Genomic DNA, 24,998 nt, shown 5'->3' with positions numbered 1-24,998 from the left:
AATTTTTTTAAGTTAAATTTTAACCAAATTGAGGAAACCACGAAAATGAGACAAAACAAAAATCCCCTTAGGGAATGGGGAATGCAGTGCCTAGTAGACTCCTACAAGCTCCCTCAATATTACAATGATGTTTTCGAAGGTTTGGTAACCTTTTAAATAAAGGGAAATGGATTGTTGACCCATTTTTAACTAGGGGGAAATATATGGATCTCTTTTGGTGTCTCGAAGCACGTTAAATATAATAGGGGAAATATAATCCCTCCAAGCACGTTAAATTTGAATGATATTTCCAAGCACATTAAATTTGAGCGAGATTTTTCGATAGCTGGAAAGTACAAAAAATCCATGTTAACTTTCGACTCACACTTGGACAATGCTTCCATGCTTCCTTTTGAGTTTAGTTTTCCTCTCTTTCTTGAAAACCCCATTGATTGTTTTTCAGTTTTCCTCTTTTTTCCCAAAACTCCATTGATTTTTTTTCCAGGGTTTGCAATGATTTCAATCTGTGAGCCGATCTCAACATTTTGAAAGGAATAGTATTCATTAATCTTATTAAGTATCATGGCATCACTTGCAAGAGGCAAGAAATTCGTTTCACCTATGGGGAGGAAACAATAACAACAACGTGTTCCAGGGTAGAAGATGTTTGGGGTTTTTATAATGGCCACCTTATGGTACTTCACCATGCAAATGTTATCTTCAAAGAATCATGTCTATCTGGTGCTTCAAATGTCAAATATATTTTCTAAGGGTGAGACCATGCTCAGGGTTTGATTCTGTGTCTATGCCCTATTTTTAATGCCCTTTATATTTTTAATCATATAACCACGGGAATTTTGAACCCTGATAACATCAAGTTTAAGACATTTTTAGGTTTCAAAGATGGAAAGTGTCATTGGTGAAACAAGAGGAGATCTTTGTTTCAATATGCCTATTGATTGAGGTTGTTACCTGATCAAGCTCTCCATCTTCCATATCCCATAGATCTCATTCAATTGTCACCAAGTGAAGGAGTATGGTCATCAGGTTGGCTTGTGGTTCCATCTGCATTTGATTTATATGCCCTTCCAGATCCAATTTTGACACCATCGTCCTAATTAATATCTTCTCGAGGGCCTTCACACTAGATGCCCTCATCTTTTCTAGAGGTCATCCTCTCTCTCTTACCATTTTCTTTCTCACATAGCCTTGCAGACCACTTACTGATGTAAATGTCATTTTTTGCAGCCATCCATTACACTCCTTTTAATAGTTAAATCTCCTTGTATTGATATCCTTAAATATTTTTAGGGATGAATTTTAATAGCTGCAACATTGTTGTCGTTTTTGTGTTTCTTATGTCTTGTTTAATTCCCTTCAGCAGTTTTAGTTTATGCCGCTTGCCTTGCTTAATACTTTGACTTGCAGGTGGTGAAGAACAATTGAAAACTGCTCTTTTTGAGAATGTTTGTCCTTCTAAAGGACTAACAAAAGAAAGCGTTGAAGGAGAAATTGATTTGAACAAAAAGGGGATGACTCACCAATTTTCTCGTCTTTTGGAAATTTCTGGTGAGATCCTTCTTTGGAATTTGCTATAAACACTTTGATAGGAGCAATTCCTATTGTAGATGATGATTTGGTCCTTTGGAATTATTTTTTACCTCAAGTGAAGCCAAACAAAAATCGGTGTAATAATTCAAATCTCTCTGATATATTAGGTTATGTTGCTCTTCCAGATGGCTATAACAAGAATAAGAATAATTAAACTGAAGAAAGAGCCTCGTCATCCATGGTGGAGTTTAACAGAGGTAATGTGAATCAACACATTTTATTTGTTTCATATGGTTTGCCTAGTACTAGAACTCTCAATAGAAATGGATATATGGGGAAAGTGAAAACATTTATGAGGCAAGATGCCAAAGACTTGCTTAAACCAATTGGTAGAAAAATTTGTAACCAAGCCTTGGCTTTTGTGAGGGAAAGTAGGAATTCTAGTATGTCTTTTGAGAAACAAGAAAAGGCCATGCCTGTTTCGTGTTAGTTGTCCCAAATTTTTTGAATTGGATGTTGAGATCCTAAATAGGGTAGTTATTACTGACCATATGTTGGTTGTTCTTATTATATGGTATTGATAGCATTTACTACTCCAGTGGAAAATGATTACCATGTCCATTCCAATTTTGTGTGATATGTAGCCCAGTTAAATGAGAAATGGCATTGTCTATTTATAATTGTTGCATTGGTGTCTAACCATTAATGATGTGTTTCTTTAGATATCAATGACCTACAGAGAGACAAATTTAATATGACCTAGGGATTTCAATGAAATGTAGGCACAATTTTTTTATTTGAAAACAAGATTATATGAAAATGTGTATATGACTACACACCATTCATGTCATATATTTCTGCTTTGGTTATAGATGGTAGTAATTCATGTTTCTTCCATTAGTTATCTTTGTCCTATATTTTGATGTCAATATCTCATCCTTAGGCTATTCTATTTCTCCTTCGAATCATGAACATACATGTATTTTGTGACAACATAAGTACTCAATGTCAAGTTACTACCAAGTTTTATATAAGATTAGTAGTTTTTTCTTCCATCACTGGGTGGATGTATGATAGCTAAGCAGTCTTTTGGTCTGAATATATGATGGAGACTCAACGTTGATTGTCTACATGGTTGGATAGGAAATGGTTTAACCATGTACTAATTTTTGGACATGCTTGTTCCCGCATCATACTTTTCTTCCTACATTAAAAAACTTCTTTAGATTACTAAAAATTGATTTAGCTGAGGTCAACTCGTTAACTGTTTTTGCACCATGAACATTTTGTGGAGAAATTTACTATAGCTATATCTAAATATTCGATTGGAACCCTTCAATTTTTACCTCCCTTGGCATTCCTACACCATAGAAAGTATATCTTGCAAGCTATTGGAATGATGACAAAACTAATGATAATGGGTATTTTGTTGAAGACCTGAGTTGATGACCCTAGATTGGTCATTTGGTTAAGCATCCATATCCATATGTAAGATGTTGAAGAACTTATATTTGTCTATATATTTTGTTAAATGTTCATATTACCATGTAAAAGGTTTATCCTCTTGGATATATGTGGAAACCCATCAAATTCCTAGTTTTTTTCTGCCAAATTAATAAGACAAAACCAACAGATTGAGAAAACCACTATTTGTGCTCTATTAAGCTGCTAGGTGAAGTCAGGTAGCCATTGCAACCACTTCAATACTTCATCAATCCACTATCCCTTTTGTATGTGCTTCATAAACAAGTGAAACAGTGAGATGTCAAAATATGGATGGTTGCAAGTTGGAATTTTTGTCACTACTTTGTTGTGAATAAGCCTGTGTATCTGCCAATCAAAAAAATATTCTATTATGTCAAATGTTGACATGAAATGATACAGGATTTGTTGATCCACCCTTGCATTGGGCTATGTTAATCAAACCACAAAATATTTCCCTACTTTGCTTCCAACTCTATCTTGAGGACTGATCTAGTATACTAATAATTTATCCCAAGTAGATATGAAACTATGTTGTCATATAAGTACTATATATTCTTGTGCCAAACTCAAAAAATAAGTGTGTTGAAGACTAAAATCAAAACCAATGATATACCATAGTTCCCTAGGTATCCTCAAGTCTTTTCATAGGTTTCCATGAAGATCTGGAAAAGAGGAGACCATTTATTATCTCAACATTCTTGCTCGAATTTATATGAATTGTATTCCATATAAACCTTTCTTCACATATTTGAACTATTTCCCTAGGGAAAGATTGGTCTGTAGAAACAATTTCATCAATTACAGGTTTGAATGAGTGTTTCTACCCAATATCTAAATTGTCAACATCATTTTGGGCTTCGTGTATAAAGCCACTTGTATTTTATTTAGAGATAGCTAACACCTGATTTTCACCTCTATGTGACTAATCATAAACATGAGGGCCACCAGAATGGGTGGTTGTGTTTACCTCCACAAAATTTTCCATTATATGCTTATGCTACCAGCTAATCAATGTTTCTTTATTAATGTGATACTACATTATGACCTAATCAAATATATGCAGCTAGGTGAAAATTCAAGAGCAAGCCCTTTCTCTCATCATTGTTTTTCTACATCTAGGCACATGTGGTCAGGGAAAATAAATAAAACATCATCCCCTCCGATTTCTCTAAAAATAATGGCCATTGGTTTCTCAGGGAAGTGATTCATCATGGAATTACATTCTTTCATATGCATCAAATTAGTCATAATGTTATCACCCTGATCACAAATATTAGAAGTCACAGATCAATGGCATGGAATTTCTAGGTTTGAAAGCTGAAAAGTGTCATTGGTCAAACAAGAAGAGACCTTTGTTTCAATATGCCTACTGATTGAGGTTGTTACCTGATCGAGCTCTCCATATTTTATATCCCAGATATCTTTGTCAACAACGTTCCTCCACAAAATTTTCCATTGGATGCTTATGCCACCAACCAATCGATGTTTCTTTATTAATGTAATAATACATGATGAACTGATTAGTTATATGCACCTCAGAGAAAACACAAGAGAAAGCCCTTTCTCTCATCATTGTTTTTCCAAAATCCAATCCCATGTGGTCAGGAAAACTAATGCAAACATCATCCCCTCTGATTGCTCTAAAACCAGGGGCCATTTGTTTCTCAGGGTAGTGATTCATCATGGAATTAGATCCTTTCATATGCATCAAATTAGTCATAATGTTATCACCTAGATCACAGAGATTAGAAGTCACGGATCAAGGGCATGGATTTTTTAGGTTTGAAAGCTGGAAAGTGTCATTGGTAAAACAAGAGGATACCTATGTTTCAAAATTCCTATAGATTGAGGTTGTTACCTTATTGATCTATCCATATTCCATATCCCAAATATCTCATTCAATTGTTACCAAGTGAAGGAGTAAGGCCATTGGGTTGGCTTGTGGGTCCATCTGCGTTTGATTTATATGGCCTTCCAGATCCAATTTTGACACCATCATCCTGATTAACATCTTCTTAAGGACCTACACACTAGATACCCTCATCTTTGCAAGGGGTCATCCTCTCTCTCTTATGTGGAACAAGGGTAGGGAAAAATAGGGTAGATCATGTCCTACAAATGAATTCCATCAGGGAATCATTCTTTTTCTTATTTCTTGTCAATAAATGTTATCAAATAGAAGTTTTATTTGTCACCATTCTCTTATGTTGAAGAAAGTGTAACTAGGTTTGATATTTACAAATGTAATTTTGATCTTTGTACTTGTCAATAAAAAGAAATATTATTTTTGTAAATTATAAGAATGAGTTTCTTGCTCATTCCATAGGTCTAGGAAAGTCAAAGATTCAAATACATATGTAAAGAGATCTTCTTGAGAAAATATGTAATGTATACAAGTCTATAAAATGGTGTCTAACATCCCTCTAGTAATGACAAGCACAATCCTCTTCATGTCAGCAAGCAAATGAATTAAATAGAAGTCATGTCAGCTTGCAAAAGGAGACACAATGGTTCACTTGGTCAAGTGAGCTTATTATGGAGACATAACAACTATATATACCCACCTATCGTCACAACAGAGGGATAGAATCTCGGACAAGCTTCTGTAACTTCTGATGATGACATAACCTCTGTAATATCGGGGACAAGCATAGTAACATCTTCGCATAGATCTCTGTAATCTCAGACAAGCACAGTGACACATAATCTCAAATTCCTCTATGATTTTTGTGGGATAAATAACTTTGTATGCCTCTGCTATCTTCAGTGATGATCACAGTGAATTACAACAACCTCATGACCATAGTCTCTTCATGGTTTTAGTGACTATAGTCTTAGCTACCTCTGATGTTACAGTCTCATCATACATGCTATAAGGAGGATCTCAACCATAATATGTCTTGATCTATATGTATTATAAAGATAGTCACAATCTTGATCTCACATTCTTGGTGTATCTATGATGGAGAGGATTATACACAGTCATGATCTCAGTATAGTTGCAACCATGGTCTTAGAGGTGTTCTAATGAAGATATTTGTGGTAGTACATCAAGATGTAATCAAGATGAAACAGTAATGATAGTGCTACAACAATGATCTATGTGAAGATGGAGCAATGATGTAGCAGTAATGATTTCATTGTTATGATGAGTATCTCAGTAAAGGCATAGTAATAATGATCTCAGTGTAGAAGTAGTGATGATGATCTCAGTAATGACAAATATGGGGATTGGTGTCTTGGTCTTAGAGTGGCTCAGTAAGTCAAGGGTCATGGTCTTGGTATTTGTCAATTGGAATCTCTATAAGAAGAATTTTTTGCAGGTTTTCCTCTCCAAGAGGGAGAGGTTTTGGCCCTGGAAGAAAGCCAAATTTTTGTGTTCTTGTCTCTTTGTTATGGTAGTTATTTGATGAATTAGATAAGACACACTAGCATTAAAGAATATTATAATAAGATAAATGTTAAATATCTCACAAATAGTTATAATGCTAAGAAGAATCTCATTAACTCCATGCCCTAGATTCTTCAACATGGTATCAAATCTATGGTTACAGTCAAAGGAAGGGAAGAAAAGAGACATTTCAAGTATCAAGTTTCTAGTATGGCATCAAATCAAGATCAAGGACATCAAGATCTACATTAAAGAGATAAACCTTGATCTTGATCAAACCCTAGCAATCTACAACAACAGTCTACATCGGCAAGGATTTTTGTCTATGCAATCAAGGATACAGTCTACAATAGCAAGAACTTGTGTCTTGACAGTCATCATCAAAATGCGACCAAGATCCTCATCAAGATTTCTACAAAACAAGATAGCTTGAAGGATTTCAAAATGAAGATCACATAAACTTGGAGAAAGTTGAAACCCTAGCATAAATCCTCATCTACAAAAGAAGGCAAAGCATATTGAAGAAGAAGAAGCATTGTCATCATCTTCAAGGTTATGAAAGCAAGGATCATTTCCTTTCCCTAGAAGAAAATCATCGAAGGAAAGCAACATATTATCCTCATCAAAAGTAGAAACCTTTTCCATTGGAGAAAGGATTTCCATCAAAGAGAAGATCATCCAAGAGGAAAAATCCAATACATATTCTCCAACAAACATCAAAGTGATCAAGTAGAAGAGTTCATCTTCACTTGTCAAGTACGTATCTTAAATTTTAATAACCAAGTTTGGTTAATTGACTTCATGATTGCAAGGAGATCTATGGGTTGGATAGGTCATCAAAAGTCCTTGAATGAAATTAGGAGGATTGTCATAATCATCATAGATAAAAGAAGTCATTGAACATATCAAGAAAAAGGTCTCTGTTATGAAACCAGCTCACAAAAAGATAGAAAAGAGAGATCCACGCCTTAGAATTCAGCCTCTTCGAGGGGGCAACCTCCTTTACATTACATAAATGAACAATTCTTCGATGATACAAATGAAAAAACCTCCTTTCTATATATAGGAGTCTAAGGAGTCACAATATAATCCAGCCGACCTAACAATAATAATATAAAGCCACACAAATAACAATAGGGGGATTCTATGGGGCACAGAAATAACAATATGGGGGGTAATAGGGGCACAACAATATAAATAAGGGGTATAACTACAATAGTAATGGGGTAATCACTAGTATTATAGGGACCCAACATGCCCCTCTCCTTCAAAAAAGTGTTGTCCTCAATGCTTGAGTAGTTCTGGATACTTCTGCATAAAATTCTCATCCTCCCATGTGGAATCTTCAGCGGATAAGTTCTTCCACTTGATAAGATACTCTGAAATTGATCGATTTCGTAGCTGTCGAGTTCTTGTTTCTATGACTGCTTCCGGTTCCAATATAATTTTTCCTTCCTCATCAAGTTCTGGCAATATTGTTTGAATTGGGAGCTTGTCACCTATAACCTTCTTTAAACATGAAACATGGAAAACTGGGTGCAATCGAGAAGCTGCAGGAAGCTCCAATTTGTATGCCATAGTACCAATCTTTTGCAACACCTTGTACGGACCATAATACTTTGGTGATAATTTATTATCCTTCTTAGCTTGCTTTAGGGACATTTGCTTATATGGTTGTAGCCGTAGGAATACCCAATCACCTACATCAAAACTTCTTTCACTGCGATGTTGATCTGCCTGTTGTTTCATTCTATTTTGTGCCAACACGAGGTTATCCTTTAAGAGTTGGAGGACTTGTTGTTGATGTTCGATGTGATGTTCCACTGCCTGAACCTTAGAATTTTCTCTTAAATATGATGTGATGGATGGTGGTTGATACCCATAAAGTGCCATAAATGGGGTCATTTTTGTTGCTGTATGGAAGGAAGTGTTATACCACCATTCAGCCAGAGGCAACCATTTGACCCATTGTGTCTGTTTATCAGATACAAAGCAACGAAGATATCCTTCCAAACATTTGTTTACTATCTCAGTTTGCCCATCAGATTGAGGATGATAAGATGAGCTATGAGCTAACTGAGTACCAAGACAAGAAAATAATTCTGTCCAAAAATTTCCAGTGAAAATGGGATCTCTGTCACTTACAATAATCTTTGGGTTTCCATGTAGCTTTTGAACTGTTTCCATAAATGCAGTAGAAACTGTACTGGCTTTAAATGGATGTGATAATGCACAAAAGTGTGCATACTTGGTAAGTCTGTCAACTACCACCATGATGACACTCTTTCCCTCAGACTTGGGTAAACCTGTGATAAAATCCATTGAAACCTCCTCCCAACGTTGGCTTGGAATGGATAAAGGTTGTAATAGACCCGGTGTCTTAATTGTTTCAACTTTATTTTGCTGGCAAACCAAACATTCCGCCACAAACTTTTGAATATCTGATTTAAGGCCATCCCAAAAAAATTCCTTCTTAACCCTGTGGTAAGTTTTTAAAAATCCTGAGTGCCCTCCTAAGGGAGAAGTGTGCAATTCCATAAGAATCTTTTGTTTTAGCTGGGAATTCTTACAGAGGTATAAGCGATCTTTGTACCATAACGAATCATTTTTCCAGCTAAATGTATCAGAAGTACTGGAATCTTGTTGTAGCTTTCGAATAAGTGCCCACACTTCTTCGTCATTCTTCCATTCCTCCCTTGCTTCGTTTATCCAATCTGGTTGGATAATAGAAATGGCACACAACAATGCTTCCACATCCTCATCCTTTCTTGAGAGTGCATCTGCCACCACATTTTGCTTCCCTTTTTTGTAGATGATTTCAAAGTCATAACCCAACATCTTTGTGACCCACTTTTGTTGCTCTTCAGAGGATAATCTTTGTTCTAAAAAGTATTTAAGGCTATCATGATCCGTTTTTACCTTGAAGTGTCTTCCCATTAGGTAGGGTCGCCATTTCTTAAGTGCATGGAGTATTGCCAACATTTCCTTCTCATAAATAGCTTTGCTTAAAAACTTTCCCTTGATTGGACGACTTTCAAAAGCAATGGGTCTTTCATCTTGCATTAGAACAGCACCAATTCCATTTCCTGAAGCATCACATTCCACAATAAAGGTTTTTGTGAAGTCCGGTGTAGCTAAGACCGGTGCTTGGCACATTGCCTCTTTAAGATGTTCAAAGGCCTTTGTTGCTTCCGGAGTCCATGAAAATGAATCTTTCTTCAATAATGTTGTTAGAGGTGCTGCTATTCTCCCATAATTCTTAACAAACTTGCGATAATACCCTGTCAACCCAAGAAATCCTCGCAGATGCTTTATGGATGTGGGGATTTTCCATTCCTTAATGGCTTTAATTTTGCTAGGGTCTACCTTAACTCCTTCATGAGATACAATATGACCCAAATATTCCACCTCCTGGACTCCAAAGAAACATTTGGATCTTTTTGCATATAATTGTTTCTCCTCCAATAGTTGTAGCACCCTGTCAACATGTTCAACATGATCCTTCCAAGACTTGCTGTAGATTAGTATATCATCAAAAAATACTAACACAAATTTTCTAAGGAATGGTTTGAAAATTGAATTCATCAAACCTTGAAATGTTGAAGGTGCATTGGTAAGGCCAAAAGGCATGACCAAAAATTCATAATGACCCTCATGAGTTCTAAATGCCGTTTTTGGAATGTCTTCAATCTTCATTCTGATTTGATGATATCCCGAACGAAGATCCAACTTGGTGAAGTAAATTGATCCATGCAATTCATCCAGTAATTCATCAATAACAGGAATGGGGAACTTATCTTTAATAGTGAGCTTGTTGAGCTCCCTATAATCTGGACACATGCGCCATGATCCATCCTTCTTGTGCACCAATACTACTGGAGCTGAGAAAGAACTTTGACTCGGTTGAATTATACCAGCCTCTAGCATTTCTGCAACCATACGTTCAATTTCACTTTTTTGGACATAGGGATATCTGTACGGCCTGATGTTTGGAGGAACACTTCCTGGAATCAGATGAATAGCATGATCATGATCACGCATAGGTGGGAGACCTTTGGGAGTCTCAAATACCTTGGAATGATTGTCCAAGACTTTTTGGAGATCTGGAGAAATAGATGATTCCAATGTGGAAACATCTAGCGAACATAATTGTGCAATTACACCTCTTTGCTCCTTTTTTAGAAGCTTTGTCATACCATTAGAGCTGATTATCTTTCCTGGTTTCCCTGCAATACCCCTTAATTCAACTTCCTTTCCTTCCAAGAAAATTTGATGAAAAGTTCTTGAAAATTAAAAGCTATTGTACCCAAGGATTGTAGCCATTGGACTCCTAGTACAACATCAGCACCTCCCATTGGAATGGAAAGCATTGGGCTAGTCAATACATATTCTCCCATGGATAGCTTGATATTATGGCACTTTCCAGAGCAATTTATTGTTCCTCCATTTGCAATCATCACTTGACACTCTGGTGCTGGATATAGGAAGCAATTCAATTCTTTTGCTACCCTACAATGAATAAAATTGTGGGTGCTTCCTGAATCAATCAACACTATTACCTTTTTCTTCTTGATTTGTCCTTCTATCTTGATGGTTTGAGGAGTGGTAATTCCCGCCAATGCATTACAAGATATGGTCGGATTTATTTGTTCTTCATCTAGGCTTTGTTCCTGGAATATATCCTCTTCTTTTGACCTTTCTTGCTCCTTTTCTTCTTCCTCTTCACAATCTATGTAGAATAATTTCTTCTCAGCACACTTATGACCTTTTGTGTATTTGCTATCACAATTGTAACAAAGCCCTTTTGCTCTTTTTTCTTCCAATTGTTGTGGTGTCAACCTTGTAGGTTGTGGAAGACTATGGGCAACAACACTTCCGTCTTTATAGTTGTGAATGGTATGCTTCCTAGTTGCCATAATTTTGCTTTCCATTTTTCTTGCTAACCTGAATGCCTTCTCTAATGAATCAGGTTCCCAAAGGCGCACATCATGTTGGATATTATCCTTTAAAGACCCTATGAACACATCAATCCTATGCTCCTCTGGAATATCTTTTACCCTTATGTTCAATTTTTGGAACTCCTCAATGTGCTCCATTATTGAACCCTTTTGTTTGAGACTTATCAATTGGCTAAAAAAAGTGTTGCTTTTTGTATCCTCATAATGTGCTATCAATTCTTCCGTAAAAATTGCCCAAGTGATAAATTGTTTACGAGAACAAAGCCATTGATACCATACAAACTGATTTGGTTCCAAATATAAAGTTGCCATACGTACCTTTTGTGTGTTTTGCACATTATTGAGATCGAAGAATTGCTCCATCTGTAATATCCATGTGGCGGGATCCTTGCCATCAAACTTCCTCATATCGATTTTTGGAACATGGTGAGTCTTCGATCCAACATTAGAGTCTATGGAATCATGATTAACATTTCTTTTGTTCTCATCATGAGTTTCCTTTACTACCTTTTCACCATTAGTGACCCTTTCTTGTAGCAACTTCTTCAATTCTTCCATGTCTGTCTTCAAATCTATCTTCAAATTTACCATCGAATCCTCCATCTTAGCTTCCATGCCCTTTATCTTAGATTCCACGCCATTTATCTTAGATTCCGCACCATTTATCTTAGATTCCACGCCACTTATCTTAGCTTCTGTTAGCTTTTGTGAGCGTGACATTTGTTGCACTTGTTCTTGTAATTTTGATATATCATGTAGCATTTCTTCCTCTTCTTCATGAGTCATGCTAGAGCTTTCAGGTTCCTTACTAGGTGTTTGCATTTTCTTTCCTCGGGGCATCAGTTACCGATAATAATGCTTTACTATGCCCTTTGAATTCCGTTAAACCAAGCTTACACAAAAATTTAAAAAAAAACTACACACCTTTTTTCACTTTATAGAAGCCTGATATTGAATCTGATGTATCTCTGTAATTTCGAATCATCCAATTCTGAAATTGCTACCTGTAGTAGCCTTCTGCGTCCTCTTTCCAATGCCACAAGTCTGAGCCAAATTGGATTCTCCAAGGAAGAGTTATGTGAAATCTCCCACAGTGACTTGCTTTTAGACTGGTTCAGTAGAGCGAACTTGTACGACGTGCCACGAGTCACTGTTTCAACCTTTGAATCTGAAACACACACACAAGAAACTACAGTCCGTCCTCTTTCTGTACCTTTTTACGAAATTTCAATCCGATCCTCAGAGAGAGAGTTATGACGATTTTCCCCAGGTCACCTGTTTTGAATGTAATTCAGGAGTCTGCAAAAAGACCAACTTCCTCAGATCATATCTCCGAAAATATCATGCGAAAAGCTCTGAAATTTGGACCCAAGGTTCAGCGCCAATTCTTCTCAAATGGGTTTTTTTTGCAACTTCTGAAACGTCACAGAAAAAAAGTTATAGCGAAAATTCCACGATGACCTGTTTGGAGCAGCGAAACCCTAGAATCCAAAGCTCTGATACCAAATGTTATGAAACCAGCTCACAAAAAGATAGAAAAGAGAGATCCACGCCTTAGAATTCAGCCTCTTCGAGGGGGCAACCTCCTTTACATTACATAAATGAACAATTCTTGGATGATACAAATGACAAAACCTCCTTTCTATATATAGGAGTCTAAGGAGTCACAATATAATCCAGCCGACCTAACAATAATAATATAAAGCCACAAAAATAACAATAGAGGGATTCTATGGGGCACAGAAATAACAATATGGGGGTAATAGGGGCACAACAATATAAATAAGGGGTATAACTACAATAGTAATGGGGTAATCACTAGTATTATAGGGACCCAACAGTCTCCTTTGAATTCATGGGAAGGAACTATTAAGGTCCTCTCATCCCTACGTAGCAAGAAACGAGACATAAAAGAGATATATGAAATGCAGTGAATAAAGTCATATCACTTAGAGCTGCTTGAAGGTATCAAAGAATGAAGGAATATATTTATGAGATCTTAATTTGACAGATCTGGGAAAGATTATAAGTAGACAATCATCATTGTTCTAGATGATAAGCAAGGCAACAAATGTTCATAAACAAGAAGGTTACCTCATTCAAAATTATGTGATCTCTATGCTAAATAGAGAGAGACAATTTGAAGGAGAAAATGTTGAAGGTTAAAGGACTTAAATATTTGCAGAAAAGAAAGAAAATTTTGGTCCTCAAGAAAGAAAAAACAGTGCTATGGAAATATTTTGAAAATAAAGTTCATATTGCCAGAAAGATGGAGGAAGTTGAAGAAAAGGGCCAAGGAAAGAGGGAGCAACAGATCTCCACTATGATTAGATGGCCTCCCTCACAAAAGGGGTCCTATCATAAGCTCCTAAATCTCTAGATATGACCATGATATTAAGATGCATCGTGGCATCATGGAAACATTAGAAACAAGAGCTCGTGACAACACCTTGGGAATCATGAAGGACTAAATCCATGGCAGTTAAACATGAAGGATATAACTCTTGGTAACCTCATTGGACATTGAAGGAAAGGAAGGAGTCATCCAGGACAGGTCTCATCATACATCAAGTCAAAAAGGAAACATATTCCAGATGGGGATATGGAAGATCCTCAAGATTCTCTGATGGAATCCTTATAAGAGGATTCACTAATATAAATAGGAAGCAATTGTTTCATCAAGAACTCCAACTTATTGAATTCATGGATGATGTTTTGAAGACATAAGAAAAGAAGCAGATCAAGGGGTTGAAGACACTTCAATCAAGGAAGCTGTTGGAAGAAGCCTAGATGACTTAATGGTAAAATGAGGTATGCATGCTTATGTTTAAATTTTATAATGTCATGTCGTATGGTTGCAGGTAATATGGATCATTACTTCTATCTTAAGAAGCATGATCAAGGGAAAAGGATATCCTCCTCTGAAAGGATGTAGAAAGGCATAAGTCACACTAGATGAAATCAACATAATATGTCCTCATATGAAGTATGAGGTGGTTGACTACAATTATAGAACTCTGATTAGAAACCCCTGAGAATGTAATGTGTGAGGAAGGAAGAAATCATGAAATATGCAACCATGATGAAGGCAATCAACATCCAAAAGACCAAGAAGAATTGACTAAGAAATCTCTCGGAAAGATATGAAGACTCTGATGAAAGTCTAGAAAAGATAGAGACCCTTGACAATTCATATCTTTGGGAAATGTGTCAACAAGTATGCAAGTTGTTGATACCTACTGAAAATATTTCATGATAAAAAGCCATCTCGAAAGGTACGATTTTATTTAATGCTATGTTTTGATTTTTTAATAATATCTAGGTGAAGTTCATGCAGGGCTACTAGAACAATACTTTCATGCGATGGATGGAAACTCCTGAAAGAAGCATGAAGAGAAATAAGTAGCCATATGAAGAAGGTTCCAGATATGTACCAAGAAGGCCACTTTCCATGAAGAAAGGAATGACATGACAGAATAAGAAAGAAAGTGATCGATGGACATTGCCCTACAAGGAAGAAGCTTAACTGAATTTCATGACATCAAGGAAAGAAGTTGATCAAGTAACTGAAGGACCCACGAAAAAGAAGTTGCTGATGAAAGGAGAATCCCTAATTAAGAGGGAGCCTAGATTGAGTCACCCCTGATTAAAAAGGAGTGATAGATGTGTTTTTCCATTTCATGTGTCATGCACTAGACTAGGACTAACAACCGTAAGTCTTAGTGAAGGCCATGAATGGAAATGTAGACACATGAGAGACACAACATTCTTTTCTTCACCTAGGGAGGAAGAATGGAGGATTGGGTAACCATGTAGCATGTGATTCTCTTTGAGGATGTGTAGGGCATTCAAGACAAGAGTAGGCAAGAGGACTGATATTCTTTGAGGGTTGGGAACCCAAGATAAGAATAGTCCTAGAAGTTCATACTCAGTGAACACTTGGGTGGGTATGTATCTTGAGAGACAATGATGAAGGTGTCTATAGTCATTGGTCTCGCCAACACTGTGCTCTGATCTAATGAGAGATAGAGCTATCATTCAAGGCGTTGTTTTGGAAACATTGTTGGTTACTATGATGCTATACAGATGGGTTACCAATTCGATTCTTCTTATGAGAAATTATTCAGATTGAGAATGACCAAGTGTTGGTGTCCGAGTGTGAATAACTATTCAACCCTTTTCCACATTTAATTTATCTATCCAGGTGCGTATAATATTTCAAGGCAACGTGCAAAATATATGCAGGTAACAATGACACAATCCAATCATCAATCACAAATTTAATAACTAAGTTAAATAAAGAACCACTATGACAGTAAATAAGAATAAATTGCATAATTATAAAAGAATTCGCAGTAATTGAAGTAAAGTATTGTAACAAAAATTAAAATGAACCAATATAAATAAAATAACAACACATAGAAATAACGCAGCACCTGATCAGAAGAGCGGGCCCAACTCTCTGACCAGGGCTGCGATGGATTCACAGCTTATAGAGAGAACAACAAAATAGCTTGCATTCAATTAAATAAACATTCTTCTATTACAATATTGGTCTCTTGCATAGCTAACCTAATTCACAGTCTTGAAACCCTTCTTATAATATTGTTCATAGAAACTGTTCCTCAAATCTGGAAACTAATGTCTACAAATATACAATTGTTGAAACGGCCAAACTAGTTGTTGAGAGAGAACAAGAAAGGTCTGGAATAGGTATAGAATATGTTATGTTGTTATGGTGTTTCCGAAATGGTGTTGTAAGCTTGGAGTTTCTCCTATGATTTGCATATGCGACCTTTGACCACCAAATCTGCAGAAATGACAGAATTAGTAACTCGCGTAGGTAAAATCCCCATGACTATTACTTCATTAATTAAACATTCCAAGAAGAAAATTGAAGGGGGTTTACCTTGTGCATTTAGAGAAATTAATGAATATTAATGATACAAAGGAGTGAGAGAGAGAGTGAAAATGGAGGGAAAATGTATGCAGATTTTGTGCCCAACATCTCCCCCCAACTGGTCTTTCTGCATGCCCTCATGCAGCTCACCGTCTCTTCAGGTCTAGGTTGGACCGGCTGTGGTCAGCATGAAGCTGAGCAAGGTGATATTCTTTGACAATCTCTGTTCCCGGAGGCTTATATCATTATGTCATAAGGACATCCTTCCAGCAATCATTGCTTACATTATATGCCGAAGTGTAATCATCTGATGGCAAACAAATGAGGGGAAACTAAAACCTCAGCCCCATCCACCAGACCCCACAGATATGAATGCATGCAACAAAACGTGGCACTCTTTCTAATGCTCGTGCAAAATTGGGTGCTCCAAAAGGTTCCCGATTTCTGACAGCTGATGATGACATCATCCACCTCCTTTGACAATTGTCAAGGGCTTCATCTTGGAAAGTGACTATCTGTCTGACACAAAGGTCAGTACACCACCTCTGTGTTGCTAGCATTTGTTCTTTAGATCCCTCAATATGTAGAAAGGTGGAGTGCTTGTTATAAATAGTCACTTCCTAACCATTCTCCCTCCTTACCATCAGTGGCTTTGTAGCTTGATTTTCTTCAAAAGTATCACAAGCCTTCCTCCATTTAACCTAGTTAATAGTGTAGGAGGTGAAAGCTCTCAGGTGAACGTCCCCCACGAATGGAACCGAATTGAAGGTCTCATCATCCCTCAAGAAATAACCATGCATGTAGAGTTCGCACATCAAGTGCTGGCTCATGATATCATGAATCCTTATAATACGAAGGAATTGTATCAGGTCCTCAATCTCATGGCTGATCTCCTTGTAGATACTTTCTAGGCAGAAGAAAAAGAATTGTTCATGAAGAAATAAAGCATAACTATGGGCAGGAGGTCGATAGGCCATTACCTGTTGTGCTAAGGTAAACATCTTTTCTTTATCTACCTTCAACACCTATACCTGCTCCTCTAAGTCCTTCATATTTTTCTGTTGTTTCTCTTGCCTCTGCCTTGCTCTGTCTAACTAGTCTACATACCCAGTAATAATCTCAGTGGCCCATTCCCGAACCCTCTTCATCGCCTTCCTATGTTAACTCGCGGCAGATTATCTTTTCTAAATTTCAGCAGCTAGGAAGAATTCTCGGGCCTCGAACAGATGTTCAATAGGGCCAGTTTGTGTGGCAGCAAAAGTTGTGGGAACATCTTCTGTCTGTACAGCTACTAAGGAAACCTCAACCTTGGGCTTTACAGCCTCTCGTTTATACTTCCTTGTTTTCTTCTTTAGCTGAGATGCCTACTTTCTCAACTTCTGAACTTCCATCTTCAGTCGCATGGTTTCTCTAAACTGAAGTTGATACCTTTCTTTGAGAGGTGGTCTCCTCTTCTCACACTGCTCTATCCAATCTTGTTTGACAATAAATTCATTTCCCAACCCTACAACTAGTTTAGAAAGCAGTGGATTTCCGTTAAAGGAATCAACCCGCTTCTCTACTAGGTCTTCCTTACTTGGTTTTCTTTCCTTGGGAGCACTCTCTCCTTCGCCTCTTCTTAATTCAAGAATATCTGTCACCTGGAAAACACCTTCGTCAACCGTTCTCTGCTTCAATTCTTCTATAAAATTTTCTTTTTTCAATCTAATACTCAGGGAGCCCTTGCTGGGAATCAGCAAGTGATGAGCCAACAATGGATGCACCCTTCTTTGAATCGACGGAATTTAATATGGGAGGAACAATGATCTCTTCCATTAAACATTGGGGGGAATGGAACCCTCTTGCTGCTCTTGGCATTGTCGCCTGAAAAGGAGAGTAGAAGATATTCTCTACCTAGTCTATACTGGTCTTTCTGCTACCTTTCATTTCTTTTCTCCATCACCTTCATCTCTTAATTGGACTAAGCCTTCTTCATGCATTGCTTCTTAACCTGCAATCGACACTAGTTCTTGTGGAGAATTGTCAACCTCAGGGTTCGTCCCTTCCACATTTTCGTGCTCTGACTGAGTTGGTGGTGGTTCTTGTGTGATACCCCTACCCATTTCAACATCCAAATCTGTATGGGCAAGTGATGTTGGTTCTTGTGTAATAACATCACTCGCCAACCCCTTGACCGGTATTTCTTCTCCTTGTACTTCATTGATGAAAGTCGATTCCTACAAGACAGTATCAAATCCATCCGTTGCCTCCATTTCTTCATCAATAGGTTCCATAGGCGAGGCTGGTTCTTGTATGGAAGCCTCGATTGTATCATCAATTTTTTCCTCTACTTCCATCTCTTTCGGCTCTTCTTCTTCTTCCTCCAATTCCTCCGGCTCTTCTTCTTCTCCTGTTGAACCAACAGGAGATGTTGGTTCTTCTTCTAATTCCTTTGGCTCTTCTTCTTCTCGTATTGAACCAGTAGGAGATGTTTGTTATTCCTCCAATTCCTTCGGCTCTTCTTCTTCTCCTACTAAACCAGTAAGAGATGCTGGTTCTTCCTCCAATTCCTCTGGCTCTTCTTCCCTAGCAGTTATAATAGTTGCTACTTCCTCTTCTGACATTTCAAGGAATTGTGCCCAGGGAACTTGGAATTGGCCCAATGCATGCATGACCAATAGTCGAACCAGTCCGTGATTTGTAAGGATGGCTAGCACTTGGCATGAGTGCCGAGTGGACTGCGCCATAAGTTGAAGATTTTTCATCAAAAAGAAAGGAATGTTCAAAGAATGAACCTGTGCCCGTGGAAATTGAAGATGGGCTAGAATTCTGAAATGGTACTTGAACAAGGTGGTAAAAAGCCCTTCACAGGTTATATATTTCATAACAAATTCTACTACCTCATTCCATCGATACGGCAAGGATTTACGGTCATACCCCCTTCCTCTCTAGGCAACGCTTTCTCTAGCCTGCAAATATAGTTTTGGAAACTCTGGCAAGGGAGCCTTCCGTGAGAACCAATTCTATCCTCGTTGTGTTAACCCATTGACTTCTGCAATGGCCTCTTTCGTGACAGGAATTTCCATTCCTCTGACTCAAGAGAAATTCTCGTCCAAATTTAGTATGAATTCCACCATGATCCCTTCATCGAATCCTTTCAACCTATTGAAGTAGATGTCCCATCCTACGTCTACGAAAACCGACCATACATCTGCATTGCTACAGACCAGGGTTGTATCTTTGGGTTCATGATGCACAACAAGTCTACCCATCCTGTAGACACTATAACAACACTTTAGATGCAGCAGACCATTGGAAGGAGTGACAACAACAAATTCTTGCAATAACAACATGGTGAAAAATGAAGTGGAATGACGATAAATACGGTAGGCGATTTCTCGGGAAACGAAGAAAATCATGGCGAATTATGGTAAGTACGTGGATGAAATAGTAATTATTTCGCATAAATCAGAAGGGACTGATCGGTTGAAAAAATGTACGTGTTTCAAATCCCAACACACATTAATGATTATGCGAAATATGGTGAAGATCGTGGAGCGTACCACCGACACAAGGTTTAATGATGGTATTAGGTTGATCATTAGTGTGGTTTAATTATGTCGTCGTTTAATTATGACAGCACCCCCCCCAACTTATAAATAGTCATCTGTGGCATGTCAATGTCTTGTCCATGGAATATTTAATTAAATCCATACAAGTCAACGGAGATGTACCTGGTGACCTACCTGAGGAAGGTGACAGTTGGCAGAGTAGCGACGGAGTAACAGCATCGTCGGAGTAACAACATCGACGAGTGACAACATCTAAGGAGTCACAGCATCCGACACTTAGAAAAATTTTTAGAGTAACAGCAGCGGCGGAGTAACAACATTCGACACTTAGAAAATTTTTGGGAGTAAAAACATCAACAGAGTAACAACATCCGACACTTAGAAAAATTTTGGGAGTAACAACATCAGCGGAGTAATAGCATCCAAGGAGTAACAACATCCGACACTTAGAAAATTTTTGGGAGTAACAACAATGACGAAGTAACAACACCCAAGGAGTAACAACATCCGACACTTAGAAAAATTTCAAGAGTAATAGCAGCGGCAAGGTAACATCACCCAAGGAGTAACAGCAGTGGTGGAATAACAATACCCAAGGAGTAACAACATCTCACACTTAGAAAATCTTCAAGAGTAACAACAAGAAATACTTAGAAAATTTTCAGGAGTATCAGTATTGGCGGAGTGACAGCTCCAATTACTCGGGAAATTTTCAGCTCCACAACATTGTGCCTCAATAGTAGTTCCTGAAAAAAGACAAACAAGTGAGTAGTAACAACATTTTATTTACATATTTATATATATTATTATTATTATTATTATTATTATTATTATTATTATTATTTTTAATTCAAGGATGCAGAGGAGAAATCTTCTACACCAACAACCTTCAATCCAGACTTTTCAGAGAGATGTTTGATGAAGGCTTCTCTTGAGGCTGGGCGATGGTAGATTCTAAGTCGATGTCCATTTAAAATATAAGAAACATGTGAATCATCGATTGTGACCAATCTAATAGTCCCATTGTCAAATACCTTATCAACCTCATACAGTCCCAACCATCGCGAGCGAAGCTTTCCTTTAAAAATTTTAAAATGGGAATCATACAGTAATGCCCAATCCCCTCTATGAAAAGCCTTATTTTTAATAGATTTATCATGCCATTTTTATCTCTGTTGTTGTATGGCAGCAATCCGCTGGACAACCATTAAACGAATTTCATCAAGTTCATTTAGTTGTTCCAGCCAGTGTTTCTGGGCTTCTGAGAGGTCCAATCCTACTTCCAGAGCTGTTCTAAGCATACTGATTTAAAATTCCACCGAGAAAAATGGGTATTTTCCATAGACAAGTTCAAATGGAAAAAATCTTGTTGTGTTCCACCATGTTGTTTTGTATGCCCAAAGAGCTTCAGGAAGGTTTTCAGCCCAATCCTGACGATGATTTGCCACGATCTTGGTGAGAATGTTTTCCAATACTTTGTTTGTGCTCTCCACTTGACCGTTCGCCTGAGGATGATATGGAGTTTTTATCCTATGCTTGATTCCATATTTTTCCATAAGATTTTCTATCATGTGTGACATGAACTGCGCTCCTCCATCTGAAATTATCTCTCTAGGAGCACCATATCTAGAAAAAAAAATTCAAATAAAAAGCCTGAGACAACCTGCTTTGTTTCTTTCGCTACAGCCTTGGCTTCTACCAACTTCGTTACATAATATGTGCAGAATAAAATGTGGACTTTATGATTTGAAGGTGGGTTAAATGGACCTACAAAATCAATAGCCCATCTTTCAAAAGGCTCAAGAACTACTTGTGGTTGTAATGGCATTTCATCTAAGCGACCAAGTTGACCCATCCATTGGCAGCTATCACATCTTCGAACATAGTTTTGTGCATCACTGAAGATAGAGGGCCAATAATATCCCATCTGTAACACCTTGTGGCCAGTCCGTTTATTTGCAAAATGCCCCCCACAAGGGCCATCATGAGCAGCTCTCAAAATCTCATAGATGTCACTTTCTGCTACACAATGACAGATCTGTTGATCACCCCCTGTATAAAAGAGGTATCCTGCTATCCATGAGTAACAGGCACTATGATGAATGATCCTCCACTGTTCCCTGTATGACAAATGCTGCGGTACTTTTCCTGTAGCCAAATAGTTAGCAATGTCTGCATACCAAGGGGTATTAGTAGAAATTGCAAACAAATGTTCATCTGGAAAGCTATCTTCTATAGGTTCTCCTTCATTATCAGCATTTAATCTAGATAGAAAATCAGCAACTACATTATCCTTGCCTGGTTTATCTATAATGGTGATATCAAATTCTTGAAGTAGTAACAACCACCTTGTTATACGCCCAGGAGTTACAAGTTTATTCATCAAATACCTAATTGTTGCATGATCAGTGTGTACAAAAGTAGGATACCCAGTAATGTAATGTCAAAATTTATTAACAACATAGATAACAACCAAGAACTCCTTCTCCGTTACCGTATAGTTTAGCTCAGCAGATGTTAGATTCTTGCTGACATAATAGACCGCATACGACTTCTTATCTTCTTACTGTCCCAACACCACCCCTACAGTTGTTTGAGAGGCATATGTATGGATATGAAACAGAAGTTCCCAGTTAGGACCATGCAATATTGGAGCTCAGCAGATCAGTTCTTTGATTTTCTCAAAAGCTACTCCACAATCATCTATCCATAAAAATTTTGCATCCTTAGTTAACAGCTGAAAAAGTGGGAATGCTATCTTGGAAAAAATTTCTATAAAATGCCTATAGTAACCAGCGCAACCAATGAAACTATGTACCTGAGTCGATGTCTTGGGTATAGGAAAATGCATAATTACCTTTACCTTGGCAAGATCAACTTGTATTCCAGCAACTGAAAGAAAATGTCCCAGCACTACTCCCTCTTCTCTCATCATATGACATTTTGTTGTACTCAGAGAAACATGCATTTGTTTACACCTTTTAAGAACTTTCTCCAAGTTTTCCAATCCTTCTTCAAATGACCCTCCATATGGCATGAAGTCATCCATATAGATTTCAACACTATCATCGAGTAAGTCAGAAAAAATCCCCAGTATTTCCCTCTGAAAGGTAGCAGGCGCATTACAAAGACCAAACGGAAGGACTCGGTAAGTGAATGTTCCCCAAGGGCATGTAAAGGTGGTTTTGTCCTGATCCTTAGGAGCTATTTGGATTTGGTTATACCCACTAAACCCATCCAGGAAAGAGAAAAACTTATTCCTGGCCAGGGTATCAAGGACTTGGTCGATAAATGGTAGAGGGAAATGATCTTTCAAGGTTGCTTTATTCAGCTCCCTATAGTCTACACAAATCTTCCATTTTCCATTCTTTTTAGGAATGATGACCAATGGGGATACCCACTGATTGTCCAAGATTGGGTAAATAAATCCTGCATCCAATAACTTCTAGAGCTCCTCTTTGATAATGTTCTTCAAGGCAGGGTTCATCCTTCTTTGAGGCTGTCTCACAGGTCGATAATCTTCTTTAATATAAATATGATGAGTACACAAATTGGCAGGAACCCTTTCATGTCGATATAATCCCAGTGAAAATCTTCTTTCTGTTCTCAAAGGATCTTCAGGAGTTGTTCAATCTGGGTTGGTGAAAGATTCGGGTTGATATTTAGTGTCTTCACTGGCTCGATCTCCATCGGTATGCTGTCAGAGAATGTTGTTACAAGAATATCTTCTTTTGTGGTTTCTAATCCGATAATTTCTTATGTTTCACATCTCATGGTAGATTCCAAAAATTGGCGAATTGGATCCGGAACAACATGAGGGCTACTAATAAATGTGCTAATAGTATCATCCTCTATCTTGTTCTTAAAGTAGAGGGCTTTCCCCATGGTAAGCACTAGCTGGAGTTCCTGATATTCAATTTTGATCCCATCCAAAGACAAAGAGTTATGTTTTGGCTTTTTCTATGAACTTGGTTTTGCAGGGGGATAGAGAATAAGATTTTTCATATTTTCCCCATTAGAAATTATCATGTTTCCTTACCGACACCCAATATAGGCATCAACAGTTGCAAGCCAAGGTCGTCCTAAAATAAGGGGATGACCACTAGCTGGGGACTGCGTATGAAGGACTAGGAGATCAACAGGATATCGCCAAGAATCCACTGAGATTGTTATTTCCTCCAGTTTCCCTATTGGTCTAATTGTAGATCTATCAACTAGCTCTAAGACTGTAGGGGTAGGCTTAAGATCACACAATCCCAGTGTAAGCATGGTTTCAAAATTAATTAAATTAACTGTAGTGCCCAAATATACCAGTACATTTGAAATATCTACCCGATTAATCTGGACTATTAGAATCGGGTTCCCAGGATCCCCCTATTTTATAGGCATAACTTTTCCCAGCATGACGTCAGATAATCTCCCCATAACATGAATCGCAAGTGGATCGTTTGTTTTCTTCCTAGGTCTCTTGGAACAATATTCTCTGATAGTTTTAATGTAAATAGGTACATGTTTCATGGCCTGAAGCAGGGGGGATTTTTACAAACAAATTCTGCAATTCTCCTGAAAGATCAAATTTCAGTTGAGGGACCCGCTTACTCAGGGCTAATCGTTATTCATAAGGAGGATTAGCTTGACAGACCTAAGTAATAGTCAAATGAGAAGGAGAATGTTCCACAGATGGTTGGATTGTCTCATCCCTGACTGCTTGATATTCTGGATTTTCATCGTCAAGATGTTCAACAATAACGGGCAATGTAGGAGCATTTACTACCCAACCAAATCACAAATTTATCTCATTAAACCCTGTGGTAGAAATGCTATACGAAGGAAGGTTGAGGGTGTTTGCTTATTTAGTGCCCTTATTGTTTGGATTTGGGTTTGGTTGAATGGGATGTTGAGGTCGAAGAGGAGGATTATTGGAGGAAACGTTAGAGGGAAGTTATAACTATTGTTGTTGTGTAGGTTGAAACAATTGAGAAGCAAAGGGAGCAGGGCTATGCCAGATTTGAGACCATGAAGAACTTGAGTTAGGTTGAGTACACCATGGTTGCCATGGTGGGTACTAATAGTATTGAGGCCAAAAAGGAACTAGCTGAGGATTCATATTATAATATTGAAAAGTATCCTGAGACGTACCTGGGTATAAGCCTGGTGATCATGGCTGCCATGGTTTCTTAGAC

The 24,998-nt window shown here is 37.7% G+C and overlaps 1 pseudogene; it reads left to right on the top strand.

The window, feature by feature from the left end:
* LOC149187271 (uncharacterized) overlaps window positions 1-24,998 on the top strand; it is a 51,514-nt pseudogene that overhangs the window by 1,530 nt on the left and 24,986 nt on the right.

The sequence above is a fragment of the Pinus tabuliformis genome, chromosome 3_1, assembly GCF_031772625.1.
Source record: "Pinus tabuliformis cultivar Carrire ecotype Pingquan chromosome 3_1, CPIR1, whole genome shotgun sequence".
NCBI lineage: Eukaryota > Viridiplantae > Streptophyta > Pinopsida > Pinales > Pinaceae > Pinus > Pinus tabuliformis.
This window is presented reverse-complemented; position numbering and strand designations above follow the sequence as displayed.